Genomic DNA, 23172 nt, shown 5'->3' with positions numbered 1-23172 from the left:
CCTGCCCCAGCGCCACTTTGTCCACTACAAATCCCACATGACCTGACCTGGGCTCGATCCGCTAGCGAAGTGGTGGGAATCCAGCGACTAACCTCCTGAGCTATGGTATGGCCTAGGTAACAACTTTTCATAAAGGTAATGAACCTTACTGTTACTCGCATTACTAAACCGAACGAAACCATGTGGACAGCAGTCCAACGGTTTTAGCGTTTGCAACAGGCCAAAACATTAGATGGGTGCATGAATGGATGTATAGGATTAATAGTGCATCTGAAGATTGTGAAGGTGAAAGAAACTCCATCTAGAGGTAACTCCGAGAAGACCACCGACCGTTCAGCCCGTGAGTGGCCTCTGAACAGGGGATGGATCAGTGGATGAATGGGTGAGAAAGTGGGTAGTATAGTAAAGTAGGCACCATAAGCCAAATGTTAATAATTAAATAAAAACATGTACAGATATGTATACATGTACTGCATACGTTAATCTGGGCAACAGTTTTCAAATTTGTTTTTCACAACTACATTCTCAACACGGTATATATATAGGTGTTGAATCAATACTTAAACAAATCGATTGAAGTCTTCATGCTGTGTGAATAACACCCGCTGAGCTACATTTTGGATGGGGTTTGGTAACGACCAGGCACGGTCACTGCTCTGGGACAGAGGTGGTCTCTGAATAAGTGGCTGCATTACAGTAAAATGGCCTAAAACGCAACCTGTGCGACACAAATACGAGCATTTAAACGGGTGGTCTTTTGGAGGAGTGTCACTGTATTTTCTTATAGCAGAGTCAATTAACGAAGATTCCTATAAAAGGCAGGGAATTTGACAGAATTTCCAAGGATTTTTCTCCACGGAGTTAATCAAATTACTGTACAGAATCCCAGGAGATAATACCTTTTGTCCTGAAATTGCGCCACAGGGGCTGAAGACGTCAACTACCCCTTCCTGGGCACCACTATCATTGGGTGAAATTTGCAGAAATGTTGAGTGTCTACAAATACGAATTCTAGAAATTTAGGCTAGCTGGAGAAATAGCATTCAACTGCCATAAAATTGGGATTTTTAACGGATTTCCTCATGTCACATTGTACAAAAATCAACTGAGTTTTGCCTCTTATGGTTTAAATTAAAAACTGATCGTTAATAAACAAAAAGTGACAATTTTTCATCAGAAAACAGACCTTAAGACCGAACCCTTCATTCGCAATCTGCTTACTACATTACATTTCCTACAAATGGGAGAAATTCATTATAACGTATATAGTTTTCCTTGTGCTTAATTAATTAAGCACCATGCCATGAAGATAGATGGGAAGTGGACATGCACCTCCACGCATTCTTAACCTTGACACTAGATGGAGGCGAGTTCTTAGCTTGACACTGCGACAGCTGTACGCCTAGGGAGACAGCCCCGGTACACACTGGACAGGAGGCTGTGAGAGTCTCAGAGTCGGTCTGGACGCTATAGAGAAAATAAAATATTCTGTCCGTCTCGGGAATCGAACCATGATTCCTCGTTAAGCTCACTGACTAGTCGCTATACCGACTGAGCTATCCCGGTTCAGACACTCTTTATACAACATACGTAAAAAGTACAGAAACTAAAAATGAATATACTATCTCACAACCTAACCGCCAAATTAACGGCTTGCGAATTTCTAGGAAAGGCACTAACGTGTTTCACTATGATGTGAAAAGTATTTTCGTTGCTCAATTTGAAGTATTATACACGCTAGTATGTGTGTACATCTATATTTTTATTTTCAGTTAATCGATTTAAAGTGAAATTAGAAGAACATGGCTTTTAGAAAACATGGTAAAACGCGCCTCTTTCTGAGAACGGTGAGCAGGGATATAGAAATTGGCTATCACATTATGGAAACCACCATGATGTCCGATAAAGCATTTACTTCCTTAGCTTGATCTTGCGTGACTGAGGCTTATTCCTGAAGTGGTAGTTCTTAGATATCCAGTGAGAGCCAGTAATATATTTCCAATGCCTTAAGCCAGTAATATATTTCCAATGCCTTAAACTGTGCCCCAATATACAGGCATTGAAACTTCAAGTGCAGAATGCAACATAAGCTACAAAGTTATTTTTTAGTTATAAGTCAACTTCACAGTTACTAGTGATTAAATATTTTATGTGGGTTATAAAATACTATTACACACCAGCCCCCCCCCCCAATGAATAAAACCAACTAATAAAATATTTATCACGTAGTGAAATTCCTAAAATAAATTAATTAAAAACATTCACTCTGAGCTATTACAGAGATACTGACCTACTGTTCAAAAACTTGGCGAAATTGTACATTTATGTCTGGAACTTTTCTGATGCACTATTTTTTAAAATGGTTTCTGTTTTCTAATTTCCTTGAAACAACGAGTCGCAGATTATCCACAATGTAGACCTGTGTGTAAACCTGGTCCTTTGTTAGTTTTCGATTACATCAGCCTACTGAAGCTACCTCGCAGAGGCATGTTGATCCAGAGCGTGACACAATTATGACAGCACAAAACCGTAATGAAGAGTTTTATCGGTTACAATAGAATACCTCACTTTACTTTCACCTCCTGTAGCGAATGACCAGAGGCCAAAGATAAGGGTTCTATTAAAAACTGGAAATGCCTTATCCTGCAAATGGAAAATAAAGGTGAAGTCGTCCTTGTGCTTAATTATGCGCCACGCTATGAAGACGTATGGGGAAGTGGAAGTATAAGCAGTTTCTAAAGAAATCTAACGACGGTGTATAACATTCAGAATTACTGGGTGTCTGGACATTTCCCATCGTCCGGTGTTCTAGAGATTAGAAAACGCGACGTTTCGAAAATTCGGTCTGTTTCCGTCCTCCGGTGAGGGGGGAAGACACATACTCAATTGGGTCCTTTAGAAAGAGCTAATCTCGATCACTGGACCGGTTCAGTGGAGGTATAGATCACGAATTCTTAACCACAGTATTACAGAGAAATATGCGATCGGCTACACTCCCGGCCACTTTACCATTGGGGAAACTACCCTCGGTAGCCACTGAACAGACATGTGGAGCAAGGTTTTGCTAAATTTTGCTTCATTGTCCATTTTCAGTCAGCAAAGAAGCAAAATGCGGGACGCGTAATAGCATTGTGTAATCAGAGAGGACAGGGATGGCTACGGACCGCTTAATTCAGACAGTGAAATAAATAGGTCTACATTGGATGAGTCTTAATTACATACCTTAAATACAGAGTGTTGAATAGAAGTGTTACAGGCTTCAAAGAGGTATAACACTCCAATGAGCGAAAACGTTCCAGTCAACCTGTATTCAGAAATCAATGCCTGAGCTAGTTCTACATTTGACTAGATACTAAGATAACACTGCAGTATGCATTAAGAGAAGGTCAGTGTATGCCATGCACAATTTGATTGGCTTGCCTTTGCATATGTTGTGACTGTCTCAATATACTAAGTACATGCATTACTTTTGTTATTACTAAGGAAAAGGCAATGATAGCTGATCGATTTGATATCCGTTTAGTGGTTTTGCAATGGGATTTTATTACTGTGTTCGGGAAATGGCAGATATGCAACGTGTACAGCCGTGCCAATAGAAGTTCTCTGTATGCAAGTCGCCTCTACGCAGAACGTTATCCACAACGTAGAATCTTATCCCATAAATTATTCGCCAAACTTCACTAATGACTAATCGAATCTGTGTCCTTTGCATACTGCAGTGCTATCTTAACACCCGGTCAAATGCAAAACTCGCCCTTATCTCAGCAGGCATTGATTTCTGGACATACACAGTACACAGTGTGTCCAGGTTCTGTTAGGACTGTGTTCATTAAAAATACAACACGTGAATTATTTTCAAAATGTCACTCTTTTTATTCAAAATAGTCTCCTTCTGAATCAATACATAGCTGGAATCGATTAAAAAGTTTTCGAAAACAGTCACTTTACTTCTTTTGTGGAATCGCATTTAAAACTGCGGTATATTCCCTTTGGATGTCCTGGATGGTGTCGTGACGGTCTCCTTTCATCGCCAACTTAACTTCTGGGAACAACCAGAAATCTGCTGGAGCCAAATCTGGCGAATACGGAGGTTGATCAGGGACTGTGATTCCTTTTCTGGCCAAAAAACTGTGCACGATCTTCAATTTGTGGGGTGGGGCATTGTCGTGGAGGAGCGACCAGGAACCTTGCTCTCGATATTCAGGTCGAATTCGAAAAATTCTCGCCCACAAACGACTGAGGACTCCGAGATAATGATCAGAATTCACTGTCTGCCCTTCAGGCAGAAATTCCTTGTGAATAATTCCTTTGGAATCGAAGAAAACTGTTAGCAGTGTCTTTACTCAACTCTTTTGCATGCGCACTTTCTTTGGTTTCAGCTTCTCTGGGCTCAATCACGCTGTACTCTGCAGCTTTGTGAGAGGCTCATATTGAAAACACCATGTCTGGTCACCAGTAACAATCGATTTGGTAAATTTTGTATCACTTTGGGCCGACCGTAACGTGTCTTTGTAGTGTTACACTGTGGCATGTTTTTCATCGCCTGACAGCGCGTGCGGTACAAACCGCGCGCAGACCTTCCATTTGCCCAAATCCTCGCTCAAAATTTGATGCACAGTACTTTTTGGCATTCCCAAAAGCTCCTCGATGAGTCTTGCAGAAACATATCTGTCTGATGCAAGGATTTCGGTCACATTTTCTTCAGTGCAACTTGTTCTCGGCTTTGATGCATGTGGAGCGTCTTCAATGCCCTCCCTGCCGTCACGAAATACAGCATACAATAGAAAATGTTAGAGTGACACAAACAATCACTACCGCACACACTTTTCATAATTTCGTACGCTTCTCCGGCTGTTTTGTCCAATTTCAAACAAAATTTTATGTTGCCTCTCTGTTCACCCGCCATTTTCAGACGAGCGTCAGAACAGTACTGTTACATTCAAGGTCAGAACACATGATGCAGCTTTGAAATTATAGACAGCCACAGCGGAAACTTCAAGAATCTTAACGCCACAACTCGCCAACAGATGGCATTGCAGGGTAAAATTAAAAAAATGAGTCCTAACGGATCCTGGACACACCGTGTATGTTGACTGGGCCTTATTTTCTTCTCATTTATGTGAGTACTATACCCCTTAAATCCTGTAACCCTTTTTAACACCCTGTATAAGCAAAGAGTTTTACATGCAAGCAGAAACATTCATATAAATATAGTATGATGACATTCTATGCGAGGATGCATTCCTGAAGATCTCGCATAATTCACGACAAAGTTTGAATTACATACTTGATTCCTGACAATTTTTGGGGGGGGGGGGGATTGGCATTATTTCAAACTTTGCACATAAACTTACACTTTAATAATATTTTTATACCGCACTATTTCAAAATTCACATAAAACGTGACCGCACTGATACTGTCATAGCGGCTTCGTTAGCGAGATATGGCAGCACTGCATATGGCAACTACGAGGTAGGACAATAAAACGAATAAAGCAATTGTTCAGTCTAAAGACTCGTACGAGGTCATTACTGCCGATGCCCTGCTGTTGCACTGCTGACTACGGTAGGCATGTTATGCATGGAAGAATGGTGCAAAATGAGGACTATTTATTTGAAGAATTGATATGATACTACTGCATGGAGAAGCACAGCGTAGCACTGCAGCAGCGGCAGAAGCTACACGTCTGTACAGCCACTACCCAGGTCGATGGATAGGATGAAACGGACCAGTTGTTTGACCTCCGCGGTTACCGGATCTCACTCCTGCCAACTTATAGTTGAGGGACCATCTGCAGAGCATCGTTTACATGCATGACGAGCTGTGGAATGCCACCGAAGCTGCTGCGACAATAATACGCAACATGTCAGCCGTCTTTCAGCACATCAAGAATTCTTGGCGCATCAGAGCTCAATTATGCATTGATTGTAATGTTGGACCTCATTTACGTATTGACTGTAATGGGGGACCGTTTCAGCATCATTTATAACCCTTTAGTATCTGGCCAGATACCGTTCTGTTCACACCTAATACACGTACACAAGTATGGTATCTGTCTACTTTTCTTTCCTCGTGCCTCCCGTTTCCATATTCACTGACGAAGCGGTTGCGACCATATATTTTACAGAACCGTTTCTGCTTGCCTACAAATTTAGAATATGATACTTATTTTTAAGACATAGTATTCATATTCATCCTGTATAAGATCCACTATAGAAGTCAGAACAGGAAGCAGGCTGTGGAGACATCCGGTATTTTGGTTGGTTTGTGATTTAAGAATGAACCTAACTACGAGTATAAAGATTATGTCAGTCTATCAAACACATGAAACAAATCGTAACCTAAAACCTAAATCTACATTTATGCAAACAACTCAAATCCTGGAAATTATATTTTGTTCACATCAGATGTAACGGTTACACCGCTGTAATATTATGGGATGATCATCGCCTGAGGGTACTTGACAACGGAGTAATGTGACTAGTTGAACATAAGAGAGAAGAAAGAGGAGAAGTCTGGTGAGAAGTACATACAAAGAGCTTCATACTTTGTACTCTTCGCCATACATTATTGTTAAAAATGAAGGATTGTATGGCCGCGTCATGTAGCATGGGAGGTGACACATATATACGAAACTTTGGTTGGAAAGCCTGAAGAGAATATTTAAAAAGACCTTACAGAAACAGGGTGGGAGGTTGTGGACTGAATTATCTCAGAGATCAGGGGCCAGTGGCGGGCTCTTGTGAACACTGTAACGAACCTTCGGATTCATTTATTAGGTGGTGAATATTTTTCAACAGCACAGCGACTATTAATTTCTCAAGAATGACTCTGCTCCCATGCGATTAGCTCGCTTCCTCCAGGCGAGTCATTGTAATTTTACCGCGACGCCTCGCTTCAGGTAGTCTATTAGGCAGTGACATTTCCTACGCACCGAACGTAAATTGACTGTACTACCTGTAAAGGGGCCCGTACACGTACGAGTCTGGCTCGCGAGTCCGGCTCGGCGAGCTTGACTCGGATTAATTTCACCATACACGCATGAGCTGACTCCCAACTTCGGGTCCCACACACGGACGAATTTGGCTCATTGGAACCCGAGTCGAGTCGGACTCGCGAGCCCATAGCATTCTACTACTACTACTGGGGGTACGCGGCAGCGTAGTTGGTTGAGGCACTATGCTACAAGCCGGAAGGTCGCGGGATCGAATCCCGATGAGGTTATTGGATTTTTCAATTGATCTAATCCTTCCAGCCGCACTACGGCCGTGGGGTCGACTCAGACGATAACAGAAATGAGTACCAGGAATCTTCTTGGGGGTAAAGGGCGGCCGGCGCATAAGGATGACAACCTCACCATATGTGAGCCGACTGTCTAGAAAATGTGGGAGCCTCGACGTTTCACAAACATATCTTATATTACTACTACTACTACTACTACTACTACCATCACCACTATTATTATTATTATTCACGTTATGAAGTACAGGTATCCTGTAGCATCCACTGACTTGTGTTTCGTACTCAATTTGTTCGAATTCTGGAGTGAATATATCAATTCATCAATTAATTAACACACATTTCACAGTACTTGGATTTGTTGTACCTTGTGTACTTTGCTGCTTTCCAGTCCCATGAGCACAACTAACTTAACAACCAAACCCACCCGGGGCAGATGATAAGCTGGAAGCGAAACTGCCAATTAATAGAGAAGCAAAAAGTGTTTCAGAGTAATTAAAAATATAATGGTTTATTATTTATCGGATTACAACGGTCCTTTTCGGTTAAAATACACGTACTTCGAACTGTGACGACTATGATTATAAACTGTGGACATAACGACATACCAACATACCAACGAAATACTGTATCGACGTAAAAGAATCTTAAAAATGGATTAAAATATATGTACGTAGATTATCTGCCGCCTGGAAACGTAAAAATTAAAATACGCGGAACTATAATTTTGCCTGTAGTTTTGTGTGTGCAACTTTGTCTCTGAAATTCAGGGAAATATAGACTGAAGGCATCTGAGAACAGGATGCTGAGTATATATGGACTGAAAAGGGATGTAATAACAGGTTTCAGCAAGAGCTTCATAACTTGTACTCTTCATCAAATACAATTAGAATGATCAAGTCAAGGAATATGTGAACAGCAGGCCATGTAGAACGCATATGGAGAATGCATGTAGGCTTTTGGCTGAAAAGCCAGAAAAAATAAGATAACTAAGAAGACCTGGACGTATATGGGAGGATAATATTATGATAGATGTTGGAGAAATAGGATGGGATGGTATGGATTGGAGTCATCTGGTACAGGGCAGGGACCAGTGGCGGCCACTTGTGAACACAGTAATGAACCTTCGGGTTCCATAAAATGCTGGGAAATTTCTTTCATCTGTGCTGTTTCCTTATCACGCCCACCCTTCGCCTTTCCTTTCGCTTAGGTTCTGCTTCTACGAAGTGTTCTAGACAAAGAATTCAAGAAAATATGTGGACCTAAGATGAATGATATGAGCAATTTCAGATAACTAGAAACTTCCGGACGTATATACTTCACCTTGTACGCCTACAGCTAGGATAATGTTGGTAAGCAAACCTCTTAGGAAACGTATTTGGAAGACAGAAAAGACAGGCGGCTGGAATTATGGCTCTTAGAGAGATAGGTTGCGAGACATTAAGTCGCTGAAACTTGTTCGGGATCGCATCCAACGGCTGACCGAGATATCCACGGTACAGAACCTTCAGATTTTGCTACCACGGTGGTAGTATTATTCCTGTGTATTTCCTATCTCACAGTTCTATAGATCTGGGATTCCGCTATTAGAAGTACGACTTGCTGCCGTCACAATGAGTAATCATCATCAAAACTGGGTGACAAAAATAAAAAATGTAAAGGAATCCCTGTAACAGGCCGTGGAGGCCCATAGGGTTGTGAGATGTTGAGGTTCCCACATTTTCTAGACAGTCGGCTCAAAGATGGCGGTAAGGTTGTCAGCCTTACGCGCCGGCCGCCCTTTACCCCCAAGAATATTCCTGGTACTAATTTCTGTTACAGGCTGAGTCGACCCCAGGGCCATAGTGCGGCTGGAATGATTAGGTGAATTAAAAAAAATCCAATGACATCGGGACTTGAACCCGCGACCTTCCGGCTTGTAGCATAGTGCCTCAACCAACTACGCTACCGCGTGGCCCTAAACTGGGTGATAAGGATGTCAGATCATCTAAATTTCTCAATCCTCCATTAAATGTTACAGTTGTCCCCGTGCTTAATTAATTAAGCAATATGCCATGAAGACATGCGGGATTGGAGGTATAGCTCCAACCTCAGCAATGGATGGAGATGAGTGATCAGCTTCATGCCCCAGCCCGTTTACGTCCCGGAGGAAATTGCCTCCGGTACACATTGGATAGGAGAAGGTTAAGTGAGCCCCTAAACCAGTCTAGATGCTATGGAGATCAGGTAGGTCTTACCATGTCAGGAATAGAACCTGAGATGTCGCCATACCAACTGAGAAATCCCGACTCCCTCGATCCTCCATTTCCCACAATAAATAAGCTGCTGACTTTATTTTATTGTTTGCCTTATATTTCTACATGTGCTCCACATTTGGGCACCTCTATTTCTCCATACCATTACCCTACAGCTCCACGCATTTTTCCAAAGCTGTTCTAGCTTCACATACCCAGCTGCATTGAAGTTCTTTGAAGTTTCCACAAGAAATGATGGGTATCTTGCTAGACCCGCTCATTATGTTTAAACTTCTGGACTCCCACTGGCTCTTCCAGTGGCCAAAATAGATGTAAATAACTGGAAGGTTAGTTTGGACTAAAAGACGCATGTTGAAGCACTGCACAAGCCACTTCATCAAGAACACTGATTGATTCTGCATTGCATAAGGCCAGGCATGGTCTTTATTTATTTATTTATTTACTAATTTACTGTTTATTTATGTTTATTTTGCAACAATCAATCAGACCTCCAAGAACACTAAAAAAAAAAAACACTTCTTGGTGTAAGTCAACCAATCAAAACACTTCTCTGCGAAAAATGATCATTCAAAATGTAACTGCACCTTTCAGAATAAACAAAGACAGAAACAAACATTCTGCTTCATATATTACACATTATAATTAAGCCTTATAATACCCATAAAAAATTAATATTTACGCTAACAAAATTATGTAAGGTTATAATCTGGAAAATTTCAAAGGATGTCTACTTTGACTTTCTCATATATGTGATATACATGAAAATGTACACAAGCATACTAAATTATTCTGCAATCTTAATTTCAAGAAGCAAAATTTACAAATCTTGAAAACACTTTGTAAGGAAAGCCAGCTTTAGATACAGAGTAGGTTATATAATTTAAAAACAGACTGGCTTCCGTAAGCCATCATGGGAGAAATCCTGCAGCCTGCAATACAGTAACAGAGTTAATGAATAATACTGATTTATGAAAATCAGAACTTACAGCAACACATGACCAAAATCAGCAGCTATTTATATCTACTAAATCAGAACAAAACAGAACATAACTGTACTGTAGCTACTCCAGTAAGAATGAAGTTCTGTACTTGTGGGTAATAATGGAAGATCAGAAAATAAAAGGAGTGAATACTACCCCACACTGTCCAGTCAGATATCAGAACTTACAATTCACTTTATACATGTCCTGTTCAGTAGGTACCTGTCATATAATTGATAATTCATCTGCAAAGAGTGCTGAATGAATTCATCAAAGGTTTGCAAACAAATGAAAGATATACAACAAAATACTGAATCCATTTAAGACAGGAGGTTCTGAACAGAATTTATAATACCTGTTATATATTAAATGTATAATATATAAATGTATAAATATATATATATGTATATATGTATAAATATGTATAAATGTATAAATGTATAAATAAATGTATTAATTTATACAGACAGCATTACAAAAATAATAAATTAACAATTATGCAACTTGATCAATTATGTCTGCGCATAATGTCCACTAAGGGTAATTTTACATTAGTTTCCACTTGGGACCAGAAATTTTTTCCAAGGAAGCAATTAAGCCAGGTTGCACTGTTTTGAATTTCATGTATAAATTTAATTTATCTCTCTCATGATACTTAAAAGGATTTACGTGTTCTCCTAAAAACATGGAATGAGTTGCACTTGGTCAACTGTGACAACCTACGTCAGGAACACCTGATACAAGCAGGGCCTTACTCAGCAGTATGTGATAAACAGCAGTGTTACAATGTCACTCTATTTCTTGCCCTCCACAAAATAAAACAACTCAAACAAAAAAAAATGTCCATTAAGAATTCAAATCCTGAGTGAAAAACGTTTGTTCACCGTGCATAACTCCTCAAGAAATTATCAAATATTCCTGATATCAGTAGCTGATGTTTCCTACATAACCAATATAACTTTGTAATACAAATGGTTCTTAGCAACGTTATGGTTTCAAGTTAAGACAGTCGTTTGTCACCAGTTTAGCCATGGGTTGCAAAATGGAAATTATGGTTTTCAGGAATGGAAATTAGAAACAATATTGTGAAAGTGATCCTCCAACATGGGGATAGGTTATATCAAATTAATATTTTCAGTTAAAAAAAGGTATGTGTTTAACTTATGTATATGATAATACCTTTTAATTTTTTCAGAATATTTCATGAGTGAAGTCAGAGATAATCATGAAGTATTAGAGTTGAATGGCCCAAAGCAGTCAAACTGTTTATGCTGACAATGTATTAGGTAAGAACAACTTAAAGAATAATATTTAAATTCCTTTAGACACTAATTAAAAGGGTCTACAAATAAATATGGATAAAATTAAATATGGATTTATGAAAAATCACTACGTACCTGAAATAATTTACTTCCACTTCCAGTATTACGCATACAAAATTTTAAACTTTAGTTTGAGAATTTGAAAGGCAGAGACCATCTACGGAATCTAGTTAGAGACAAAGAACAGTTTTCTTAACATGATACATTTGTTTATGTCTCCAAAAAAAATAAAATTTAATGAAAGGTTGGATTATTTAGATGATGTTATGTTATGTCTGTGCTCTATATAGTAAAAATAAATAAACTTGGTAGAAGTTTGCTGACATGCAAATGAGGCTCAAATATGTTGTCACAGCATTTTATATTTGTTCCCACATGCAGCTGTCCATGACTGAATTAGTTAACAAGCCAGTGTTTGAAATCTTCTTCATATTGTAGCATGGTAGGTAATGGCTGGTACACATGCAGCAGAGGAACGCGTCATGCAACAATAGAAGAGGTGATGCAAGCGGTGTTCTCTATGGATCCGCTCTGAGGTTATATAACTCGACCAACCCAGTTCAGTTCAGTTAGCGAGTGCAGTGCATTTGAGTACAGTGGAGTGAAGTGAGTTAGTTGAGCAATCAGTTAGAGGACTGTTGCAGTTCAGTTTTTGTGAGCCGTTGGAGTTAGATGCTGACAGCTGAGGCATGGGGATAGTTTGGGAACCCAGAATAAGGAGAATGTCCATCATTGGAAGCTACTACCAATAAATGGGTAGTGAAGAATGTAACAGACTGAGAACAGTAGTCTGTGTGCGACAGTGATTTGTGAAGTGTAGTAATGAATACTAATCCAAACCCCATGTATAGTCAGTCACTCATACATGTTATGATATGTATATGTTTTTATACAGGTAAGTCTACAATATAAGACAATATTTATCTGACCCTTACGCGCTGGCTGCGCTTTACTCCCAAGGAAAATTATTTGATATGGCCCTGGGGTTCACTCAGCCTCTAACAGAAATGAGTACCAGGAATATGAAGCCTATAAACTCACAAATTGTATACTTTGGTAGATATGCAGCTACAGTACAGACCAGAAAATACTGCAAAGAAATTCTGCCACTAATTGAAAGTTGACAAATTATGTTAAAATATGGTTCAACTCTCTGGGTGTGACTGATGACTATTTGTCCCACTCTTCCTATGCCTAAGCATTACACCATGAGGGTGTATAGGAAGTGTGTAAAAACACTCTATCTCCATGTATTCCAGATCTCGGTATTGAGCAGTAGTGAATGGTCAGTTTGATTCGCCAGCTGCTTTATTCTGGGTGCAGACCCTTCAGTACTCACTGCATAGGAGGCTGGGCAGGCCCCATCCTAGTATGGAAGTCATGAAGAAAAAAAAAAATCTCTCAGGAGTACCAACTTATCAGTCTGTAGCCAGTAAATTCACTGTTTGAGCTAAGTGAATTAATTCTCTCCACTAATACTAACTCTATGGAGTATATCCCTTTAGAAACTGATAGCTGCTATACTTAACTGGTTAGGAAATTTCCTGCCTTTTATGGAACACTGAAGTTCATTACCACAATCACAAGATCCCATCTTGAGCCAGATGAATCCATTTTGTAACCTTACATCCTCTATCTTTAAGATTTGCTTTAATATTACCCTGCAATCTATGTTTAGGTCCCTCAAATAGTCTCATCCATTCATGTGAGACATAGCTTCTGTGCACTACCCATTTCCCTCAACCCTGCCACATGTTCCTGCAAACTCATCCTCCTTGATCTGATAAAGATTTCAGCTTTTCTTGATGCCTCATTAATAAACAGTACATAAATAAATATTTCTCCACATGTTCCTGTGAAACGTAGTCATATATATCACACACACATACACACACATATATATATATATATATATATGTATACATGACTGTTAGTGTTTCAAAGCAGTGACGTACAAAGTTCACTTATTTTCATACACTAAATATACCTTATTATAAAAAAGTGTACAAGCATAAATCAAATCCAGAATATCTTTTCTAAAAACATCATTGCTAGAAAACTCACACTCAGTTTTCACCTGAAGAGTAAGACATACAATGCACCAGCAGAAGTACAACGTTGGTCTTTCGATAAATTTGTGGATACATATCAACTGTTTGAAAAAACAAAGTCATGGACAAATCCATATTACAGAGAAAGCAAGTGAGTTCTAAATTCTATGAAAACATCAAGATTTTTAAATGATATGACCATTATGCATTTCGTTACAGTTCAAAGTACATTACACATACAACCCCATCCCCAAACGGCAATGAGTTGTATGTCCGAGGTTTGGCTCCTGGTGAGCATCAGATTTTCCCTTTTGCCAGCATGCATACTGGCTTAAAAAGAAAAGCCATAGTCAAATCCAAACTGTGAAAAGAATTAAGATTCTAGTTGGACTGCCATTATACTCACTGCCACAACTCAAAATACATTAACTATATAAACCCTCCCCCTTGGTAAGAAATTCGGTCCTGCTAGAGCAGGGTCTTTGCTCGTTGCCTTCACGTCTAGGTCAGCACCGAAGGGCCGTAGCTCTGCCATACGTCTCCACAGCGTAATACTTAAACCAGGGGAAACTGTACCTTTTGCTCCCACTCATCAAATTCATTTCTTAACCTTTGAAATTGCTTTCATTCACATCTTGTCAAAGTAAAAGTACAACTTCATTTTTCTGTTATTAAAATTATCTTTTGTAGGTAAAAACTAGTATTGCACTTACTTTAACAAACTGCAATTTCGCAACCATTTATAGTCACTAATATCACTCTAGTAACAATGAGTTCGAATCATTCAACGTTAACCATAAACCACACACAAAAACACTGTCGCCATACTACCGCTCCTGTCCAAGTAGATATCAAAACTGGATACATTGCCGCCCTTGCAGCCACCGAGGAACATAATTTGTCGAGGAGGATACATTCTTCGGAATGACATTTACGCTGACATAACTTCAACCAATGATTACCAATGTATACTATTAACGCGGGTGACAATGGAATGATGCATATTGTTCTGTCATCTATGGATCATGACCGGCAGGAAAAATGGTGGGTACGGTAACCCAACCGATAAGAAAGTCAACTACTACTACTACTGGGATCATCGGGGTTGACACCATCTAGCCTTGAACACGAATGCTGACGTTTCTGAGCATATTTTGGATTGAGAATAAGGTTGCATGTTCTGAAACATTGGTACCCGCATACAAGCCTACATGGATCACAACTACTAAGACCACAATTTTAGCAATCACTGCTGTGAAAACCTCAACCTTACAGCAGATTAATTACTACCTGTTCTCCACAGCTTCTTCATCATAAAAATTCTTATAAAGTAGTAAGAATGGACCATATACCAACATAATATTTGCATTTAAATTTAATGTCTGTCATTGGTTTATGGGGAGTCAGGATAGCTCAGTCAGCACAGTGATGGGCTACAGGCTGGATGGCTTGGGCTAGAATCCCAGCAGGGAAAGATTTTTCTCTTCTCCACAGCATCTAGAGTGTCTCTTGAGGCCCACCCAGCTTCCTATGTAATGCGTACAGGTGGCAATTTCTCTTGGGGTAAAGCAGTACACAGTACTGAAGTCAATAGTGGTGGAGCTATACCTCCACTACCCCATGTCTTCATGGCATAGTGCTTAATTAACTAAGAACAAGGACAAAATTATCTTTACCATCAGTATATGAGGAAATGAATAAAAATACAGTATAAAACATGCAACTGTATCAAATATGACAATTGGGGATCATTTTGTTTAATATCTTCAGACTGTCCATGTAGTAATCCCACCAACAGTACTGCAATAGTGACTGCCATACAGACCTAACCAACTGAGCTATGACTTCTATTTTTGTAATTAAGCACAAGAATAATGATCTGTTAAATGAGATGAAGAACTCTGTCTTCTGTGACATAACACTGTGTACTCAAGCAAAAGTAAACTGATGTCTTGGAGGAAGATACTGACTTTATCTTCACAGATGAAAAGTAAACTGAACAAGAAACTAGCATGATGCAGGCAGCAAGCAGAGCTTGGCTGACTTGCACTAGTCTACACACTGTTATAGCCTAGAAGACAGAACTCTTCAAAGCCTCTGCTGTCAGAACCTCAAATTTAAAAATTAAATTAGTTCTTTCCTTCATAGAAATATAAATATCATTTGTTTCCCTTCAACAGAATTTTAAAGCTCATTCTTTCTTCTCTGTAACTGAAAGAGGTTCACAGAATGTATTTAACCACTTCTTCACACTACATTAAAGCTGAAACTGGTGACTCACTGCTACTGAGACCAGTTCGTTAAAATGCTCCCAATATTCCTGGTTATCTGATTGGTGGTATATATTCCTTAAGAAAACTACATATCTAGTTTTATATTGTGATATCAGAAATTCAATCTTACAGAGAGACTGGATCTTCTTGGAACTCTCTTCATTACGGATACACATAGTAAGCATTACACCAATAAAACATTTCAAAATTAAATTTAAAATAACAAATGTCTGAATTGTCTGCAGTTCATAAATGTGTAAAAACTTTAATTCACTTTTATTATGATTTTAAAAGAATTCTCATTGTACAGAAATACACAGATACACATCCTGACAGGAGAACATTCTATACAGTATTAGCAATATCTTTCAGGTAATCGAAAACTAGAAAATAATTTTATCTCTTTTCCTAAGTAGATGTCAAGTTAAGGTAATAAAACTACATTATTATTACTCAGAGGACAATCAATTCATTGGTCATGCATAACACACTAACAATACAATTTAACTAAAAAATATCAGTAAACATTATAAAAAGAATAATGTACTATTTAGCTGCTAATGCAATAACAGTGCACAGTATAGGTTATGGGAAGGATATCATTCGTATCTCTTGGAGGTTTTGGCAGTATGTAGTTGTTCAGTCTTTCTATACTGTATCCACAGGTTAATCAAATACCACCTCAAACAATTAACCCCTTAAAGCAAAGTGGTTACTATAGGTACCACCTGCTTTAACACGAAAAAATTATGCATTTTGACCACATAGTGTATTTATGTTTTTCTTATGATTCTCACAACAAACAGCAATTAGTTCCTTAACAGCATTAACCTGCTGGTCTCTGTACTGGACACAAAGTGTGTTTCCTGTGAGGTATAACTGAAGTTTTTTATATTACATAGATTCATTTTAGCCTTTAAACTATTAATTATTATGACCTGATAACACTCTGACTAGTGGTATCACTACTAATGGCAAGACACAAAGTAATGCTATGGCTGTTATAAATTTGCTGCAATAAAGTATTAAAACTGGAAAGATTTAATACATATAAATTCTGCTATTATGATACATTAGTTCAACTGACATAAATCAACAGCTTTTAGGCACAGAATTTGGTCATTCACACCTTACAGATACTCCTTACAAACATAAAATGTCTGGACTTCAACTATTCTACACTATGCCTTTAGATAGGAAACCTTGTACAAGCTGGAATATTTTTTAATACATGAGATTTGAGGTTACCACGGACGTCACTATGAAAATTTCTATCTTGTGGGATATGATATCATTCAGTCTGACACACTGTTACCAATACTTTGTGGAATGTGTTGTCTGTATCATCAGAGTGGTCTACTCTGAATAATTCCCCTAAAACATTGGTTGTGACTCACAAGATTACACATCAGACTCTAGGAGACAGAAATTTTCATTTCTTATTTTTTAATGTATCCAGTCCAGCCTGGATAATAGTGAAAGGTTAAACAGCAACTTTCACGTGGCTTATTTTAAGATGCTGACAGTATCTCAGGCTATATAGCTTCAAATAGTAGGACTGATGAATAAAGAACTGGAGAGGATTTGGAAGAAAGGGCTGCGGCCTAATTGAGGTATTATCCTGCCACTTGCCTGGAGGGATTGAGGAAAATCACACACAAACTCAATCAGAATAGCTAGTATGCCAGCCAAGATTTTAACTAAACATCTTCCTAATATAAGCTTACTGCTACTCTGACCTGTTTAGTGTTGAACAGTAAAGACTGTCTTCAAACATATTCATGGCACATTGTAAACTTTATTGGCTGTGTTTTGCACTATTGTAATTATGCATGCATGTAGTTCAGCTGGTTGGGCATCACATTCTTTTCTTTATCCTTGAGTTCAAATCTGGCCACAGTACCACAGGATTTAAAGGACATACGAGGGGCGACCCAAAAATAACCGGAAACGACCTGTTGCGCACGCATGCTTTGTAGTTATGAGTTTGCTGCTAGGTGGTGTTAGCTGGGGGTCTCCCGCGACTGTTAGTGAGCTGGCATCAGTCTGAGTTAAGTGGTTTGTCTGTGGTGCTCTGTTGTGTGCGTTCCTGTTTCAACTCTTTGGCGATTAGTGAGATGGCCGACCAGAAGGAACAAAGAGTGTGCGTGAAATTGAAGATCGTCGAAAGACCATTGACTAACTTTCTGAGGAAACGAACATCTCATGGAGCACGGTCCAGCGAATTTTAACCGAAGGTTTGCACATGAGACGGGTGTCTGCAAAATTTGTTCCTCGCTTGCTCGGAGATGACCAAAGAGAAAACCGCGTGAATGTTTGCCGCAACTTGAAGAGTGAAGTGCGGTTTTCCCTAACAGAAAGCAAAATTTCACGCACACTCTTTGTTCCTTCTGGTCGGCCATCTCACTAATCGCCAAAGGGTTGAAACAGGAACGCACACAACAGAGCACCACAGACAAACCACTTAACTCAGACTGACGCCAGCTCACTAACAGTCGCGGGAGACCCCCAGCTAACACCACCTAGCAGCACAACTCATAACTACAAAGCATGCGCGTGCAACAGGTCATTTCCGGTTATTTTTGGGTCCCCCTTTGTATGTACTACATCAAGAACACCTGATCTTTGTTCAGAACTGTAAACATTTTCACCAAGGACAGCAAAATTATCTATTATTTTAGCAATGAAAATGTTCACAGCTCACAGTGTGGTAAACCTTGACAGGTAAGAAAGCATGTGTTTGATTTCTACTAATCTAATTTGCATATGTTTATCAGGTCTTTTCAGTGTAATCTAAGCTGAAATTTTTCTGCACCTTCCAGAGTTCTTATGGTTCAAATAAAATTACTATATTTATTTCTTAATAGTCTGAAATATGAATTAATATGAGCTCTGTCAAGACAGGATATTTAAATAATTCAGGCAAATATACAAGTAAATTAAAATTTTGTAACTGTTATATATATTAAATTAGTCACATCTTACAGTTACAAGCTCCATATTTCCTTGTAATTATAAAAGCCTGACAGTGGGTAAGTACTGTTATGAAAGTATTTGGGGGAAGTGTGTGAAAGACACATGTCTTATCCAGAACAAATATGGTACAGCAGAAGAAGCTGTCACTCTTCTGCTTAAACAGATCTATGAAATGCAATGCAGTGTAATGTAATGTAATGTAATATTTTTATTCTCCATCTATAATCTAACACACAATAAGTTTAACAAGACCTCCTCAGAAGATTAACATCATCTGGTGTAGTCTTTCAGACATTTCAGAGAAACATGCTGCCTCCATCTTCAGGGTAGAGTCCTAATATAGTGATAGAGGAACAAAACCAAGGCTGTGGGTGAATCCACAGGAGAGGGTGGCACCATGAAGTGATAGATATAAAAAGGGCAGTAGTAAGGGGAGATGGAAAAAATAGAGGAGGAAGGAAAGAAGATGGATAAGAGGGGATGAACTTGACTAAGAATAAAATGGATACAAATAAAATAAAGTATATTCATTTGAAGTATTAAAATAAAAATGAGGGCAGATTTCTAATGGAAACAAGTGGAGAACTGTAGTAGGGAATATAAGATAAACTACAACACAAGCCTAAACTTATCATCTTCATGGAGCTGAGGCCTTCTTGAAAAGTCGCCAGTTGTGCAGCTACTCAAGAACTTCCCAACATTTTATGGAACCTGAAGGTTTGGTGCCATGCTCACAAAAGCACTTGACTGGTCCTTATCCTCAGCCAATCAATCCAGTCCATACCACCCCATCCTATCTCTCTAAGATCCATTTTAACATTATCCAACCACCCATGTCTTGGTCTTCCTAGTGGTCTCTTTCCTTCTAGCTTTCCCGCCAATATTCTACATTCATTCCTCTTCTCCCCCATTCATGCTACATGTCTTTCCCATCTCATCCTCTTTGACCTGGTCACTCTCATTATACTTGGCAAAGAGTACAACTTATGAAGCTTGTAATCATGCAGTTTTCCCCAACCTCATGTCACCTCATTCCTTTTTCGTCCAAATATTCTCCTCAGCACCCTGTTCTCAGACACTCTCAGTCTGTGTTCCTTAATGTCAGAGACCAAGTTTCACACTCATATAGAACCAAAGGATAAATTATAGTTTTCTATATTCTAATTTTTAAGTTTTTAGATAGCAGATGAGAAAATAAAAGCATAATAAAATAAAATGACAATAAATATAAAGAACTCCTATGTTCCCTGCCTCATCACATCTGTCATATCTCACTGTCACTGTATCCTACTGTCCACTCACAGCTCCACTCTTGGCCCCCCTTCCTTACAACAGGAGCCCTCTTCTTCATGATCAGCTTACTCTTCTACTTCGAAGATGGAGGCAGGAAGTTCCTCCAAAATGATGCTAATGATTTATAAGACTACATGGTATCACATCCCAGAAGAAATTAATCTTCATAGTCATTGCCATAAGAACCTAAAATATTGCAAGACTGGCAGCACACACATTTCACAGAATACAACTGTTTCATGACATAAACTTTTCAACTTTTTAATGTTTTAAACTGAGCACACTAATTTATGAAGTAAATGCTTACATATCTGATGTATCCTTCACTGCTTGTGGGGCTGGTGGACAGATTTTAACTTGGGGGTAACAGTATTAGCAAAAACTAAAGTATTAGTACTTAAAAAAAATGCAACACTCAGATAGCTTGAACATGTACAAATGCCATTGTAATAATGTAATGCACAGCCAACAAATGTTAAACAGTAAGTGATAAAAGCAGAATGCTTTCATGAACAACCAAGGGTATCTCACACATATGTGGGTATACTGAAATCCCCAAGTATGGTTATTTGGAAGAGCATTGGTTTTGAACCTTAACTGAGGAAAATCCTAAGTGGAGGAAATTTTACACTGATTTTAATGACCTGGGATCATAGAAATTGGACATCAAATTGGGGAAAGACTTAAATCAAGAACATGCAATAGGGGTCCCACTGCATGATGTGTATTTTATCTGGAGTTTAATTCTTTTGCAATCACGCATTTGCATTTCTAACATTATTTCTGCAAGCTGCAGCATAGCTAGCAGTCTTATAAATCAATTTTGCAACATGCTACTGATAAAAATAACACATTTCACCATACTGATTGAATGAATATCAGGGTCTATGGTACTTTTGACTCCTTTCAAGTATTCTTATGTACTGTGCTAAAAAACTTGCTCTGGTGATACTAAAGGGTTAATATTACCCTGCACATAACATTTTCTTATTTGCTTACTGTACACCTTTCAAGAGTCATTTAATTGCAATTATACTATTAGATGCTTCCATTTTTTCTTTTTGGTGTGCTTAACAACAGGTGTTACAGTGACTGGTCAGTACTGTTTATTTTGTTAGTGGCCTGAAACAGCCCAGTAGATGTGATTTCATATTGTCAGATTTTATTTACAAACTTCCTGGAGTGCACAGAAAGAGTCCAGAAAAGGTATGTTTCAGTTATCCTACACCATTTTGAGTTAAAAAAAATCACAAATTTCTTTCTGTGTTTTGAATCTATGATATGAATATTATTTCTTTAAAACCAATGATATGCAATAATGAGGGCGTCATGACTAGGACCTGACAGACCTGTCACACTGGTGATTAAATACTGTTGCTCTTAACTGGTTTTCCTTGCTGTTTATAATGCCTAATACATTTACTGATACACTGGTGCTGTTATTTCTTTCCTCTATATGAAAGTTTCACTTAATTTTCACAAGTTTAATTTTTAAGCAGTTAGGTTCTTATTTCAAAATCTGAACTTGGTACAGATACTTTACCTGATTAGACACTTAAATGCAGATATTTAGCTATAAGATGTATTAGTCCAACCCATCAGCCACAAGAAATATATGAGGCGAATGTCATATACCATAAAGCGTTTTCTTCAGACCCTCCAAGTATATAGTCAGGGGGTGTTATTTTCCACAGTTGATCTCTGAGTCTTTATGAAATCAGAGTTCATAAGGATTATTCAATGTATCCACAAACTTCAGAAGTGAAGTATCAAATATGAAATTACTTCAGTAGGCGGGTGAAGAAATGAGCAACACCCGCCCCCACCTTCTAAAAGGGCTCACTAAGAACTGCAATTTGCTCTGTTGTTAACATAGCTTTGGGCACAGAGAGCAGTCCACATGAAAGTGAAAACTCAAGAAACAGTTATTTTGAAGGGTATTCAATGAAATGTACTTGTTACTAGCTGCTTTGATTTAGATTATACGAGGGTAAGTCAGAAATTATCCACACTTTATCCATAACACATATTTAGGTTTGTCACACTGCCTCCTACGCATGCATTGTTAGAGTTGGTACTACCGTGGTCACGTGGCCGAAGTTTTACCTTGATGACATCATTTTTCTTGATGCTGTGACAGTGTAAACATGGCTGCTCTGCTAGCAGTGTGCACCAATGGTTAACAAAGAATTGTGATCCGATTTCTCTGATTGGAAGGTGTGTCAGGGGCTGAAATTCATATGTGGGTTCATCACCATGAGCCAGAATCCAAAAGCCAGAGTATGGCGTGGAAACACCCGGGATCGCAAACAAAGATGAAATTCAAGACTCAATCTTTCATGGGGAAGGTGATGCTAACCGTTTTTTGGGGCTCAAAAAGGCCTATACTGGAAGACTACCTGGAAAAAGGGTGTACAATCAACAGTGCAAGATACAGTGATTTGCTGACCAACAATCTGAAGCCAGCAATTCGCACCAAACGCCAAGACCTATTGTCGAAGAAAGTGTTGTTGTTGCATGACAATGAACACTCACACAAGGACAGCTAGACCGTTGAAACCATTAACCATTTGTGTTTCGAGGTGCTGGAACACCTTGCCTACAGCCCAGATCTCGCCCTTTCCGACTATCATCTCTTGGGACCGCTCAAAGATGTTTTACGAGATTTTTTATTTTCTACAGACAAAGAAGTGGGGGAAGCGGTGCATAAATGGTTGCGTGACCAACCGAAAACCTTCTTCGTGAAGGGAATATGCAAGCTTTTGGACTGCTGGACCAAGTG

The 23172-nt window shown here is 38.8% G+C and overlaps 1 protein-coding gene across 3 annotated transcripts in view; it reads right to left on the bottom strand.

The window, feature by feature from the left end:
- Window positions 1-14794, bottom strand: part of LOC111875642 — a 70660-nt gene extending 55866 nt beyond the window's left edge. For all 3 annotated transcript variants that reach the window (XR_002844763.2, XM_023872039.2, XM_033750160.1), the window contains exon 1: window positions 14562-14794. The gene's annotated coding sequence lies outside the window, so the exon portion shown is untranslated. The remainder of the gene's footprint in view (window positions 1-14561) is intronic.
- Window positions 14795-23172: the final 8378 nt, after the last annotated feature.

Source organism: Cryptotermes secundus, unplaced genomic scaffold (genome assembly GCF_002891405.2).
Source record: "Cryptotermes secundus unplaced genomic scaffold, Csec_1.0 scaffold297, whole genome shotgun sequence".
In the NCBI taxonomy this organism is placed as follows: domain Eukaryota; kingdom Metazoa; phylum Arthropoda; class Insecta; order Blattodea; family Kalotermitidae; genus Cryptotermes; species Cryptotermes secundus.
This window is presented reverse-complemented; position numbering and strand designations above follow the sequence as displayed.